Raw genomic sequence first — 13596 nt, 5'->3', positions numbered from 1 at the left:
GAGGAAGAGAGGTTTGAAATTGGGTTATTTTATTGTGAGAGCGGGACAAAGAGTTGGATTTATGGATAAAGGTGAAGGGAAATAAGAAGGTGGATAACTGCCATGTGGAAGAGGGTACGGTAAAATAAAACAGAAGAAAGGTTTGACTTAAGGGAGTGAGAGAGATGTGGGGTATATGTGGATGCAAGAAATGGTGATGAAAGATGAAAGTGGGAGGATACAGTAGGTTAGTTACGAGAGAGACAGAGGCTTAATGAAAGATAGTGAAAGGAGGGGGAATGAAACTTTGGCGAAAAGAAGGACAGCCAAACGCAATTAGGAAACGGAGGAAGTAAGTATTTGTTTATGGGTTTTTTGTGGTGGGTTTTTTAGTGAGAGAAAGATCTGCGAGGAGATGGGAGAGTGGGGTAGTGGCTTGAAGAGAAAGGCAGAGATGGAGGATGCAGGTAGGTGACGAGAGAAGAAAGTGGTTGCTTGGTTGTGGGTGTGATAGTAGGTAAAGAGACGTGGTGCTGCAGCAGAGGTTGAGAGAAGGGGGTGGCAGCGAGTATGGAGATAGAGGTGGATGCAGCGTGAGAGAGAGAACATGGAAGACGGGAGTTGTAGGTGGGAGATGGTCACTGCTAGCGAGTTGAGGTTGATCAGTGGCAGGGTGGAGCAGCTAGAAACTTTGTTAGCTTGTGGCTGTTGTTAATGGAAGTCATAAGGGGTCACTGACTGTTAATAGGGATCGGAATTAATCTTCAGTGCTGGTGATGGTCACCACGTGAGGGCAAGAGCCAGATTGGAGAGAGAGGACGAGGGCTCAGCAGGATTGAAGAAGTTACGTACAACCGGCAGTAAGATGGGTTCCACAAGCGGCAGTGAGATGGGTTGCGCAGGCGGCGATGGGTATGAAGGGTTCACAGGCGGCGATGGTATTGTGTTAACACGCGGTGATGGTATTGTGGTCACGCGCGGCGATGGTATTGTGTTCATGCGCGGCGTCAAGGAGGAAAGATTTGGGGAATGGTGGTCGCGCGAGACCACGTATTGTGAGAGGAAAAGAAAGGACGCGATGGTGCACGAGGATGATGCAAAGGTGATAAGAAGAAGAAGGGGAAGGGAGGTGGACATGAGAGCCTACCAAAAAAAGATGGAGGAAGTAGGCCCGAGAGTGCACGGGAAACAATTAAACGTGCATTAGCATAGCAAAAAAAAGGAGGTAGTAAGTGAACCTGAGGGACCACCAGAAGATAAAAGGGAAGAGTGGTCATGAGGGACCACATAGAAGGAAGGGGAGAAGAAGAGAGGAAAAAAGAGTTAAACATAGACGGCGAGAGGCTTCCACCATCGGTGAAAGAGGAGAGAGAAAAAGATAGTAAGAAAGAGTGAAAAAGTGAAGAGAGGAGAGAGAAAGAGAAGAGAGTGAAAGAGAGAGAAGAGAAAAAAAGAAGAGAGAGAAAGAGAGAGAAGAAAAAAAGAGAGAGGAGAGAGAAAAAAGGTGACCTTAAGCCCAGGGGTACTGACTCAAAAAATTTTCTCTTCTTTCTCTCTCACCAAGAACGTGACCCAACAATGAAGAAAGATCAAAATTTTATTGAGCAAAATGGAGTCCTTTTTACAATGGTATAACATGATATGTATAAGATTTTACTCAGACATAGGTGGATTGATCAAAATTAACCGTAATTGCTGAAAATTAAGATTTAACTGAATTAAAAGAAATTCTAAAAATGGGTGTAAAATGACTGTTTCGCCTCTACCTAACAGTACATGGAATTCAAAACCAGTCCTTATTGCTGCCTTAAAACATACGTGATCTTCCATGGCTGATCTGGGGTTGCTTCAATGCCCGTTTGTCAAAAAGATAATTGTTTTGTTGTAGGTCTCAGCATGACGATCGATTAGATACCAACTTCGAACCATGGATCGTGTTCTTAAGCTACGATCATGCGACTTGAAATTTAGATGAATCGTGAAAACTTCAAATCGATAGTGTGCTTATTTATTGATATTTCTTCGTGATTTCTTCATTGGATCACACTGAGCATGTGGTCACAATCGCGTGGCAACAAACGCAGCTCGATTTCGTATCGAGATGAAGATTTCGCAACTTTGGAGTTTTGGCTAGAATCTAGAATTTTAGCGCTGGAATTTACAGTCACTTTATTGGCTTCGTGTATGAAATCAGACCGTGCATCATGTATGGTGTTCGGACCAGAGATAACCCTGAACATTACACGCATGATGAAACTGGTCTCGTGTCAATTCGATGCCCGAGAGCCATTTGGCCTCTCAAGCGAGGCGTGTCACTGTCGATTTTCCTGCAACTTTCTTCACGGATCAACAAATTCTCTCTAGCTTTTCTTCCTGCTCAGGCATCGTCACGGGCATACTACATATCGAAACACGCATCTTGAAGAGATGAACACGCTCACAAAACTTAAGCACAATCCGACTCAAGATAAATGAGATATGAACCTCGAAAGTCACTACCCGAAACTGTAAAACAACCACCTTTAATGGTGATTTGGTACAGAGGGGCCACACGGGAATAGTGTGCGACCTATCCCTTTTCGGTATTTTACTCATAACATTCTCTTGGAGTGCCCGATTAAGCCGAAACTTGACTTATAGGGGTTTTCGACCGTGCTGGATCCATTGGCGATGGTCCCACAACAATTTGACACACAAAAAATATACTTCTATTGACGGGGCCTGTTTCAGGGTGTAAGATACTGATTTTTTTCAAAATTGTTTCTTTGTCTGCACTGCCTTAGACATGTCGAATTGTGACGAAACTTGGCTGGTGGCCTTTTAAAGTGCTTAAGAACATTTTGACTCATTCTGGAGCAATTCTGAGAGAATCAAGAATTCCACTGTACGTCAAGGCTTTAATGATTGGCTTCCTCTTTATTCTGCATCAGGGACCAAGATGCTGAGAAATGTCTTCAAACAGCCCATTCCGGGTTTTCACCGGGACCGAGGGGATATGGAACCAGCGGAGTGGTTTTCACCATATCCTTTGTTAGGGTGCTTTTACCCATGACTTCGGGGTCATATCCACCCGTTAGCTTCTGCTTTTATTCATGGTGCCCTTTGCGGTTTTCGTCATGCCCGGATTGTTTTTGGACTCTTTACTCATGGATTCGTAGCCATGCCCACCTGTCATTTTTACTCATGGTTCCCTTTAAGGGTATTCACTATGCCCCTGTTTTTTTCATTGGACAATTTTACCTATAGCACCCCCCTCCCCTTGTTTTGGGCTATGTACGTTTGAAGCCCTTTTTCTTTTAGTCGCGAGGATTGCCATCACACTGGGCTTTGTTTTTTTTTTGTTTTTTGGGGGAGAAAGAGGCCACCAATATGGTGAACCTTGAAGGAGGAGTCTTGAGGGTGCAGCCCTACCCCGGGTCAATTGTAACAGTTAGGGGCCGAGGCAGGGCGTCTTTTTTTTTTTCCATCTAGGGTGTTGCCCCGAAGAGTAGCTTTATGGTGAGCCGGGCTGTTCATGTCCGTGCAGGGTCAATGATGGAGGTGTCCACAAGAGGTGTCGGATGGTGCCTGCAATGGTGGGATATTGGAAGTACCCCCGAAAAGATGAAGTGATGGAGGTGCCCGCATGGGGGTGAATGAAGAGGGCAGCCGTGGGCACTTGTGGGGGGAGGGGTGAATGACGATGGGACCCGTGGGGGGTGGGAGAATTAAGACGGGACCTGTGGGCGGTGAATGAAGATGGGACCCGCGGGGGTTGAATGACGATGGCAACCACAGGGGGTTAATGAAGATGGGCACCCGCAGGGGGATGAATGACGATGGGACCCGGGGGGGCTGAATGAAGATGGGACCCGCGGGGGTGAATGAAGATGGGACCCACGGGGGGCAAATGAAGATGGGACCCCCAAGGGGTGAATGAAGATGGAACCCACGAGAGGGTGAATGAAGATGGCACATGTGGGGGGTGAATGAAGATGGGACCCGCCGGGGCTGAATGAAGATGGGCACCGGGCTGGGGTGAATGAAGATGAGACCCACGGGGGGCGAATGAAGATGGGACCCCCAGGGGGTGAATGAAGATGGCACCCATGGGAGGGTGAATGAAGATGGCACCTGTGGGGGGTGAATGAAGATGGGCACCCCGCGGGGGCGAAGTTTGTAGAGGCAGCATTCGGCTGACAAGACGCCTGCATGCCGAGCAAGGTCAGATGGAGACCGCCATGGGGCGGCCAATGCCAAGGTCCGCTTGAGTGATCTGTTGATACTCTAGGCTGGTAGTGTGGGAGCATGAGATTTGATCGTGACGCTTCGTTAATAATGCCTGGTAGGTGAGACGTGAGAAGGTTTAAATGTCACGGTCAACAAGGCACCGTTGTGGTGACACATGGCTGAGCAATTGGGCGGCAGGGTGCTTCGGAAGCAGCCAGGTTTGATGAGCCTAGGCCTTTAAAAAAGGGGCTAGGCAGGAGAGCACGATTTCAGGGTTTCCCCTTGGCAACGAAGTTTCTTTTTGGATTACCCTATGTGTGGAGGCAGCACGGCAAGTTTGTTTTCTTTGAAGAGCATGGCCGGTGAGCGATGCCCATTGTCGGGGCTGACTGCTTGACGCCCACCTTTGGGGTGTGCGTGGGCATTGGGCATCCTTTTGAAGACGTTTGTCTGTGGAGAGGCTACGTTGAACTAATGATAGAGGCCGAGCTTCTTGTTGTGGAGATCCTCTGTTTGTGAGGGACACATGGCGTGAGGCCCGCGGCCATATATGAGGTGTTGGGGGACCTATCATCTTCATCGGAGGATGAGTTGAAGGAGGCGGCACCCCCCATGTCCTTCAAGTCTTGCTGGAAGAGATGGATGTCACTTATTGAAGGTACCACCACCACGGGAGGGTGGTTGGTCTCTTGAAGGGAAGGGATCCACTTCTAAACAGATGTACATGTTTTTGTATCATAAAGTGCATTGTAACAAACATGTAACCCTTTTTGCATATGAAATGAAATCCCTTTTTTTGCTTTGAATTCTCCTTCTTTGCCTTGTGTCGCCATGAGCTACCCTCTTTTTTTTTGTGGGCCGGTGCAGTTCTTGTCCTTGCTGATGGTGGGGGTAAGGAATGGCCGATGGAATGCCTGTCGTCCCCGTGGGGTAGTTGCTGCTTGCTGCGTGATGATGGTTGGGATGCCCTAGCGGGTGTTCATCCCAACCCTTGGGGAGTGCGTCATTGCTGATTTTTGAAAGACCCCGTTTTTTTTCTTTTGTGTCTTTTTTTTTTGGAGGGGGGGAGGACTGCATGGGATCTCGTATGTGGGCGAGACAAGGAAGGAGGTTCACTTGCTCGGGACGTCCGCTCATGGGTAGTATTTTTTTAGGTATCTTCCATTGATTGAGGGCATGGCCTCCATTCCTTCTTCATTAACTAGCAAGTACGTACCGTTGGGGAAAACCTTCCGCACGACAAATGGGCCCTCCCATTTTGGCTCAAATTTTCCCCTCATTCGGGCATGGGTAACAATAGGCCTTCTTACTGCCAAAACTAGCTTGGCCTTGGAGAAGGCTCTTATCCTGGTGGATTGATCGAAGGATCTTTTCATACGATTGTTGTGGGCCTCAAGGCTCTGCTGTGCTCGATGCCTTCCCTCATCAAGTGCATCCAGCTCTTGGCAGTAGAGAGCGGCTCGTTCCTCGCTCGTTATCCCGTAGTGGAGAGCCACTCTCAGGGATGGTAATTGAATTTCAAATGGGACAACAGCCTCACCTTCGTACACTAGTGAGTAGGGGGTGGATTGTGTTGGCCCTCAGGTCGTGATGCGATATGCCCAAAGTGTTTTAGGGAGCCTCTTGTGCCAATTCCTTTTGGTGACAAAGACGGATTTCCTTAAGGTGTCGCATAATGTCTTGTTGAATGCTTCGGCAAGGCCATTGGCTCTTAGGTGATACATGGTCGAGTACTGCCATGTAAACCAAAATTTCTCAATTAACTTGCTAATCTGACTATCGCAAAATTGGGGATCGTTATCTGAAGTGATTCAATCTGGAACAACAAATCTATATATAGAATGGTGGTGGACTAAGTCGGTCACCGCGGTACTTGGGAATTTTCTGAGGGGGATCACTTCAACCCTCTTAGAAATGTAATTTGTCACAGCTAGTATGAACATGTGTCCCGAAGAGGAGGGCGGGTTGATATGGCCTACAATGTTCATGCCCTTAGTGAGAAAAGGGCCAAGATGCCATCGTCGGATGGAGAGGTTCAGGAGGCTGGTGAATGAAACTGACATGGATCTGAAAAATTGGGTAGCTCCTTGCGAACGCAATCGAATCCACGCTCATGGTGGGCCAGTAATAGCCTATCCACATGATCTTGTGATAAAGCTTGGGGCTCGATTCATGCATTTCACATACCCCAGAATGGACCTCCGTGAGGACACACTTTGCCTCATAGTGCCCGATACACCTGAGCAGCATGTCGACGTAGGAGATTTGAAATAGAGTACCGCCTTGGCACACAAATGGTGTGGCTGACCTCTGGATCTTGTTCCATTCAACATAGTTTTCAGATAACCGATTGTGTTGCAAATACGCCTTTATGGGGAGCGTCTGTCAGTCACTCGTTCTATTTTCGTGCACACATGGTCCGCAGTTGGGTGTTCTTCGTTCTCGCCTCCCCCCATATACAGGCGATAAGGGGAGCGGGCGAGACTTGGACGCCGTCAGCATGTGTTGTGAAAGAGAGAAAGGGAGAGAGAGAGAGAGAGTAGGGAAAGAGAAAGAGGAAAAGAGAGAGAGGGCGTCAGCGGCCTAGCCACTGATTCAATCAAATCGAGAGGGGTGAAGAGAGAGAGAGGGGAAAGAGAGAGAGAGAAAGAGGGAGCCAACGACTTAGCCACCGACTCAGTCAAATTGAGAGGGGGAGAGAGAGAGAGAGAGAAAGGAATGAGAGGGAGGGAGAGAGAGGAAGAGAGAGAAAGAGAGGATTCTAGTTGCTTAGCCACCAGCTCTATCAAAGCAAGAGGGGTGAGGAGAGGGAGAGAAGGGAAAGAGAGAGGGATTCGACAGCTTAGCCATCAGCTCAGTCAAACTGAGAGGAAAGGAGAGAGAGAGAAAGGAAATAGAGAGAGGGAGAGAGAGAGCCATCGGCTCAGTTAAATCGAGAGGAGGGGGAGCGAGAGAGAGAAGGGAAGAGAGAGAGGGAGAGAGGGGGATCTAGCGGCTTAGCTGTCGGCTCAGTCAAACTGAGAGGGTAGAAGAGAGAGAAGGGAAAGAGAGACGAAGAGGGAGTCGCCAACTCAGTCAAACCAAGAGGGGTGAGAGAGAGAGAGGGAGAGAGGGAGCGGGAGAGAGAAAAGAAGAGGAGATAGAAAGAGGGAAGAGATAGTGAAGAGGAGGAGAGAGAAAGAGAGAGGAGAAAGCGGGCCGACAGCTTAGTTGCATGCTCAATTGACCATATAGAGAGAGTGAGAGAGAAGGAAAGAAGAGAGATAAGAGAGAGAAAGAGAAGAGAAAAGTACTTAGTCGAGCCCTTGAGTCGAACCAGTGTCTAGGTCGGGAGTTGAGAGTTTCGAGTGAGAAGTAGGAGATTCCAAGGGAGGAGGGAGAAGTTCCCAAAGTAGTGGCTTATGGGGAAAGTTTTATCGCTCCTCTCTTTGAATGGAACGGGGGTAGGGAAGAGTATTGCAAACCAATGAAAGCTAAATTGAAGGCCTTAAGCTTAAGGGTGTAAATCTCATTAATTCTTCCACTTCTGGTCTTAGGGTTAAAAGTGCTTATATAGAGCTTCCCTTGAAACAAGGTTGGATGCTTAAAAATAAAGGAAATTGCTAAATAATACAATTTTTATGAATTAAAATTGATTCCCATTTTCAAGGAAAAATGACAATTTTACCCCAACTCACAATCTTTCAAATGACAGGATGGTCCTCAAAAAAGGGGCCATGAACCATGATGATCTTTTAAGGTTCATTTAAGGCCCTTCCGGCAACTTTTTGGTGAAACAAATGCTGCAATTATGATGGTCTCAGTGAGGCGATCATTTTGATGTATCTTTTGATCCTCGAATCGAAGTATTGGGCTTTCAGCATGATTTGTCAAAAGATGAGAACCCTGCAATCTTAGATCTCAGATTTTGACCATTCTCTACCATTTTTTATCAATCTTTTTATCGTGGAATGATGAGGAAGTCATCTTTGGTGACGAGAATGGCTAGATTCGGTGCCCGAATAACCTCATGCCGAATTTAGGAACTTGCCGGAGTTTGGATTTCAGCCACCAAAAAATTCCTTTCTTTGTACCTTATAATACATCTGTTCTAGCCATTCATCATGCGTGATTCTTAGTGCGAATTGAAGCCCTTGACCTCACGGTCGTAACGGACCCTATTTCAAGATGATCCGATATCGGGGCTTCATGATGTGGCCATTTGATTAAATGGGGCTTCTTCATCTAAAAATATGTTACACATGAGTTTTCTTAAGAATTTTTTCTCTAATATTTCTCCCATCTCAAGCCTCTTCATGGGCCATGCCACATATCAAAATGTGCGCATCGACAAGACGAAGATCCTCATGAAAATTTGAGCTCCATCCGACTTAAGACGAAGGAGATATGACCATTCAAAGGTGTTTCCAAAATCACATTGCGTAGTTTCCATAAATGAAAACTCGTTCACTGAAGGTGGACCAGAATAGTGTACAACCCACCCGTTTTGGGCAACTTCGCCGCAGAATGGTCCAGAAGTTTCTAAATGAGCAAACATTTGACATCTAGGGGTTATCAGACCTTCTTAATTTAATGGAAGTGGTCTGTTACCCATCTGAAGTTTTTGTAATAGAGCTGTAGTTATAAGGTGAATTTTTGGCATGTTAGAAGCTGAATCTAAAAACTAATTTTTTCCATGATCCACCTTAGTGTCATCAGATTATGACGAAACTTGGCGGGTGTTCTTAGGGCGTCATGTGATACTTCTATATGCTTTTTAGGGCCAATCTACTACCTTTCAAAATTGTGATCCATATTAGGGTTTATTTTGATAGTGCTAACCACAGGCATTTTGGTACCTGCGGACCTAGGTCGCGATTGGTCCTCCCCTTATTCGCCTTGGGGATACAAGTGTTGAAAAGTACCTTCAAACACATATATAAGTCTTTTCATTTCAGCTTTGTCACCATCATTTAATGGACACATTTTCTTACAAACGAGTGTATATATGGGCTTACAATTTTCCGTCTTAAATCTCTTTAAAATACTTTTTAAATAATTTTCTTGAGATAAAAATAGAAGTTTCAAACTTCTATCTCTTGTTATCTTAATGCCTAGTACATATGAGGCTTCTCCCATATATTTCATTTCAAAATGTGAGCTTAGCCATGATTTGATGTGACTAATCATGCCAATATCATTACTGGCTAACAAAATTTCACCTACTTATAATGATAATATAATATTATAAAATTGTTTATACTATTCCAGACATATACACAATGGTCTAACCTATTGGCTACATAACCATATTCAGTGATTGCATTATGAAAAAGTAAAATAGTACTGCCTAGAAGACTATTTTAGACCATATAAAGATTTCATACGTTTATATATTTTGTCTTCTTGGCCTTTAATTACATATCCTTCTAGTTGTTTCATATACATGACTTCTGTTAATTCTTCATTCAAGAAAGTTGTTTTAACATCCATTTGAAATAATTCTAGATCATAATATGCAATTAATGTTGGGATGATCCTAATACATGAAAATTTAACTACTGGAGAATAACTCTTTACATAATCTATACCCTTCTTTTAGGTAAATAATTTAGCTACTAACCTAGCTTTATATTTACCAATGGATCTATTTTAGCTACGAACCTAGCTTTATATTTACCAATGGATCCATTTTAGCTATCAACCTAGCTTTATATTTACTAATGGATCCATTTGCATGAAGATTTTTTGGTAGGACCCATTTGCAACCAATGGCTTTTCTATTTTTAAGGAGTTCAACCAAATCCCAAACTTGATTTCTTTAATAGAATCAAGTTCATCATTCATGGTTTGAGTCCACTCAGCTGAGTCATGTGAGCTAATAGCTTCACTATAGTTTTGAGGTTCATCTATTGAATCATTACTCATTGAAGAATAATTATCTTCATTCAAAAACATATAAAATTATTCTAAAGTCGAAGGTAGGGATCTAGTTCTTTTAAGTCTATTTGGTATACTAGGTTCAATTGAATTATTCTCACCAATTGTAGAGGAAGATTGAGAAATAGGGTCTTCGAGACCCTTATTTTTATCAATTTCATGTAAGTTAATAGGCTTACTTAAAGTACGTTCTTCATCTATATTTTCTAGGAAATGAGCATCTTGGCTTTCTACTAATGATTGAGTATCATGGTTATAAAATCTATAACCCTTAGAATTTTCTGAATAACCTACAATTGAGAACGACATAGCTTTACTTTGTAATTTATCTTTATTTTGTGATGGAACAAGTACATGTGCCCAAAAACCCCAAACTTTCAAGATAGTAAGGTCAGGTCCATAATTCATATGGGGTCAAGTCTATAGATTTAGTTGGAACATGGTTAACGATGTATATTATAGTATTAAGAGCTCACCCCATAAATGATGAGATAAATCTGAATGGCTCATCATAGACCTAACCATGTCCATTAGTATTTTATTTTTTCTTTCAGGTATACCATTTTATTGTGTTGTATATGCAATGGTTGTTTGGTGAATTATACCACGCTACTTACAAAATTTAGTAAATAAGGTGGAGCAAAATTCACCTCCCCTATCTGTTCTTAGAATTTTAATATATCTACCTAGCTGATTTTTTACCTTAGCTTTATATTATTTAAATGTTTCCAATACATCTGATTTTCTACTAATTAGGTACATATATCCATAACGTGAATAATCATCAATAAAAGTTATGAAATGATCCATATCTCTATGTGTTTTTACATTTAATGGGCCTTATATATTTGAGTGAATAATACTAAGAAATTAAGTAGACTTTTTTCCTTTAGGAAAATGTTTCTTAGTTAATTTACTAGAAATACATGGCTCATATGTTTTAAACACAATTTCTCCTAAACTGGGGAGAAGGCCTCTTTTCACCATTTGATTCACTTTAACTTCATTTATATGTCCCATCTTAAGTGCCATAAATATGAATTATCCATACACACATAAGCATCAAGAGAGACATCAATATACCCAGAAAGAGATTAACTTTCATTAATATTCAATCGGTACAAATTGTCAACTTTAGTACCATAGACCAATACTCTAGAATGCCTCCCAATGGTGATCGGGCCAGACCTGAACTTTATTTCATAACCCTTGTCATCTAGCCTAGGAACAAATATCAAATTGCACCTCATATTGGGCGCATACAAAGTATCAGTCAATAGGATATTCATTTTTCCCTGTAAACAAAGCTTAAAAGTACCAACAGCAAGTACATCGAAGTATTTGTCATTTTCCATGTAAATTCATTGGTTACCGGCTACGATCTCCTTCAACTCTGTGAATTCGTCCTTGGTCCTCAAGACATGACCCACCAATTTTTCAGGCCATGATCGGTAACTATTGATTCTAAGACTACGTAGATCAAGTGGTTTCTTTTATTTTGATTACTATTATTTAAAGCAAGCATTGTTGCTATTCTAGCGCTGGTTGGTCCTAATTCTCGTCATCCTGGGTCGGCCTGATCAGTAGGTGGCCCGGTCGGAGGAATCCTCTCTCAAACAACCGTAGGGCCTACGCACATGCATACACGTATGCTCGTGGTGCATATAGGGAACCAACAAAGAGGGATTTTAATTGACAAAGAAGGAGTCGAGCACCTACCTTGCCGCGTTGGGTTTCGGGGACGCGTCCGAGTGATTTCCCCTCTTAGATCATTTCAAAAGCCCTCTGGTTGTTCTCGTACCATAGTTTGAATTTGGCTGCCTCACTTTCTCGTGCAGCACTTAAATCCACACACTAAAATGGTCTTTAGGGTATACTTGTTTATGGAATCTCCTCCTATTGGTAATGTATGGTGGATTGAGGGTCTAAGCTAAAGGTAAGAGGGGGTTGTGAAGGTTGGAGTGTGCTAGGACAGTGCAAATTGTGAGTGTGTGAGTGAGTGAAGTGAGTGTGCGAGTGAAAGTGTACGATGTGAGTGAAGTGAGTGTGCGAGTGAGAGTGTACGATGTGAGTGAAGTGAGTGTGCGAGTGAGAGTGTACGATGTGAGTGTGCGAGTGAGAGTGTATGATGTGTGGTAAGTGAGTATGAGTGGAAGTGGGAGTGTATGTGTGTGACTGGAAGCGTGAGTGTGAGTGTGGAGCGGGAGTGTGTGTGTGTGTGTGTGACTGGAAGTGTAAGTGTGAGTGGAGAGTGGGAGAGATAGATGTGTCAGGGAGAAGAAGGGCATTACGTGCGGGAGAGAGAGAGATAAGGATTGAAATAAAGAGAGGGAGAAAACGTGGTGTGGGAGAGAAGAGGAAGGGGTATGTGAGGGGAAGAGAGAGAAAATAAGTGAAAGGGGAGAGATATACGTGAAGGTGAGAGAGAGAGGTTTGGTTGAGAGATTCATGGGGTGAGAGAGATAATTGAGAAAAAAAAAAGTTATGTGGAGGTGAGCGAGAGATGGGAAGGAACAAGTTAGGCGAGAAAAGAGAGGGTCCTACGTGCGGAGGCAAGGAGAGAAAATAGGGAAGAGAGAGAAGTACTCGCGATTAGTTTAGAGTGGGTAAAAAAAGAACACATAGCTACGTGAGAGGGAGAGGTGAGAATGTATGGGATAGAGTTGGGAGTTGGAAGGGAGGTGACATTGAGAAGGAGGGAGAGATAGAGACGTGTAAGAGAGAGTGACAAGTGGCATTGAGAGAGATGAGATTAAAAAAAAAGACAGGGAATGGGTGCGTGCCGTAGGGGGGCATGGTTTGAGAGAAAATTTGGGGAAAGACAACATGTCAGGGAGATAAAGATTTGGGGAAGAGAGAAGATTTGGGAGATAAAAGAGGAGAGAAAGGTGGCGTGAGGTGGAATGGAGAGAAAGCCAACGTGCAATAGTTAATGATTTGGGCATGCAATAAATGAGTGGAGAGAAAAAGGTTCAATGTGCAATAGAAAAAGAGTTAAGAACAAAAGAAAAGAAAAGGAAGCAAGATAGTTCAACAAAGTCTAGCTCTTTTATTCCATTAAAAGAAGTTACAAGTTAGAATCAAAACCCAGGGAGATTACAGATATATATTATCAAGCATTGTTCTTGCATCTAAGGAAAAGAGAATAGTTAACCCCTGGTGCTTCTCTTGCATCTCAGAAAAAGAGGATGGTTACAAGCCAAAAGCTAGCTGCTCTTGCATCACAGGAAGGAAGAAGGGTTTTAGATCGAGTTAATCAGACATACAAAGCAGACCCTTCTGGCAAGGAACTGGCTTATGATGGAGAGCATGCTTTCTTCAAAGTGAGTACCCTTGCACAGAACAGCATGGACTTCACAGTTGTGCTGGAGGACATGGCTTCCAACACCCTTCATAAGCCTGGCCTTACCATTGGTCACCACTCTTTGCCTATCCAAATCATCGTTGTGCATGATCATCGCTGTGCATGACTCATCATCGTGCATGATC

The sequence above is a fragment of the Amborella trichopoda genome, chromosome 9, assembly GCF_054954075.1.
Source record: "Amborella trichopoda isolate Santa Cruz 75 chromosome 9, AtrichopodaSantaCruz75HAP2 v2.0, whole genome shotgun sequence".
NCBI lineage: Eukaryota > Viridiplantae > Streptophyta > Magnoliopsida > Amborellales > Amborellaceae > Amborella > Amborella trichopoda.
This window is presented reverse-complemented; position numbering follows the sequence as displayed.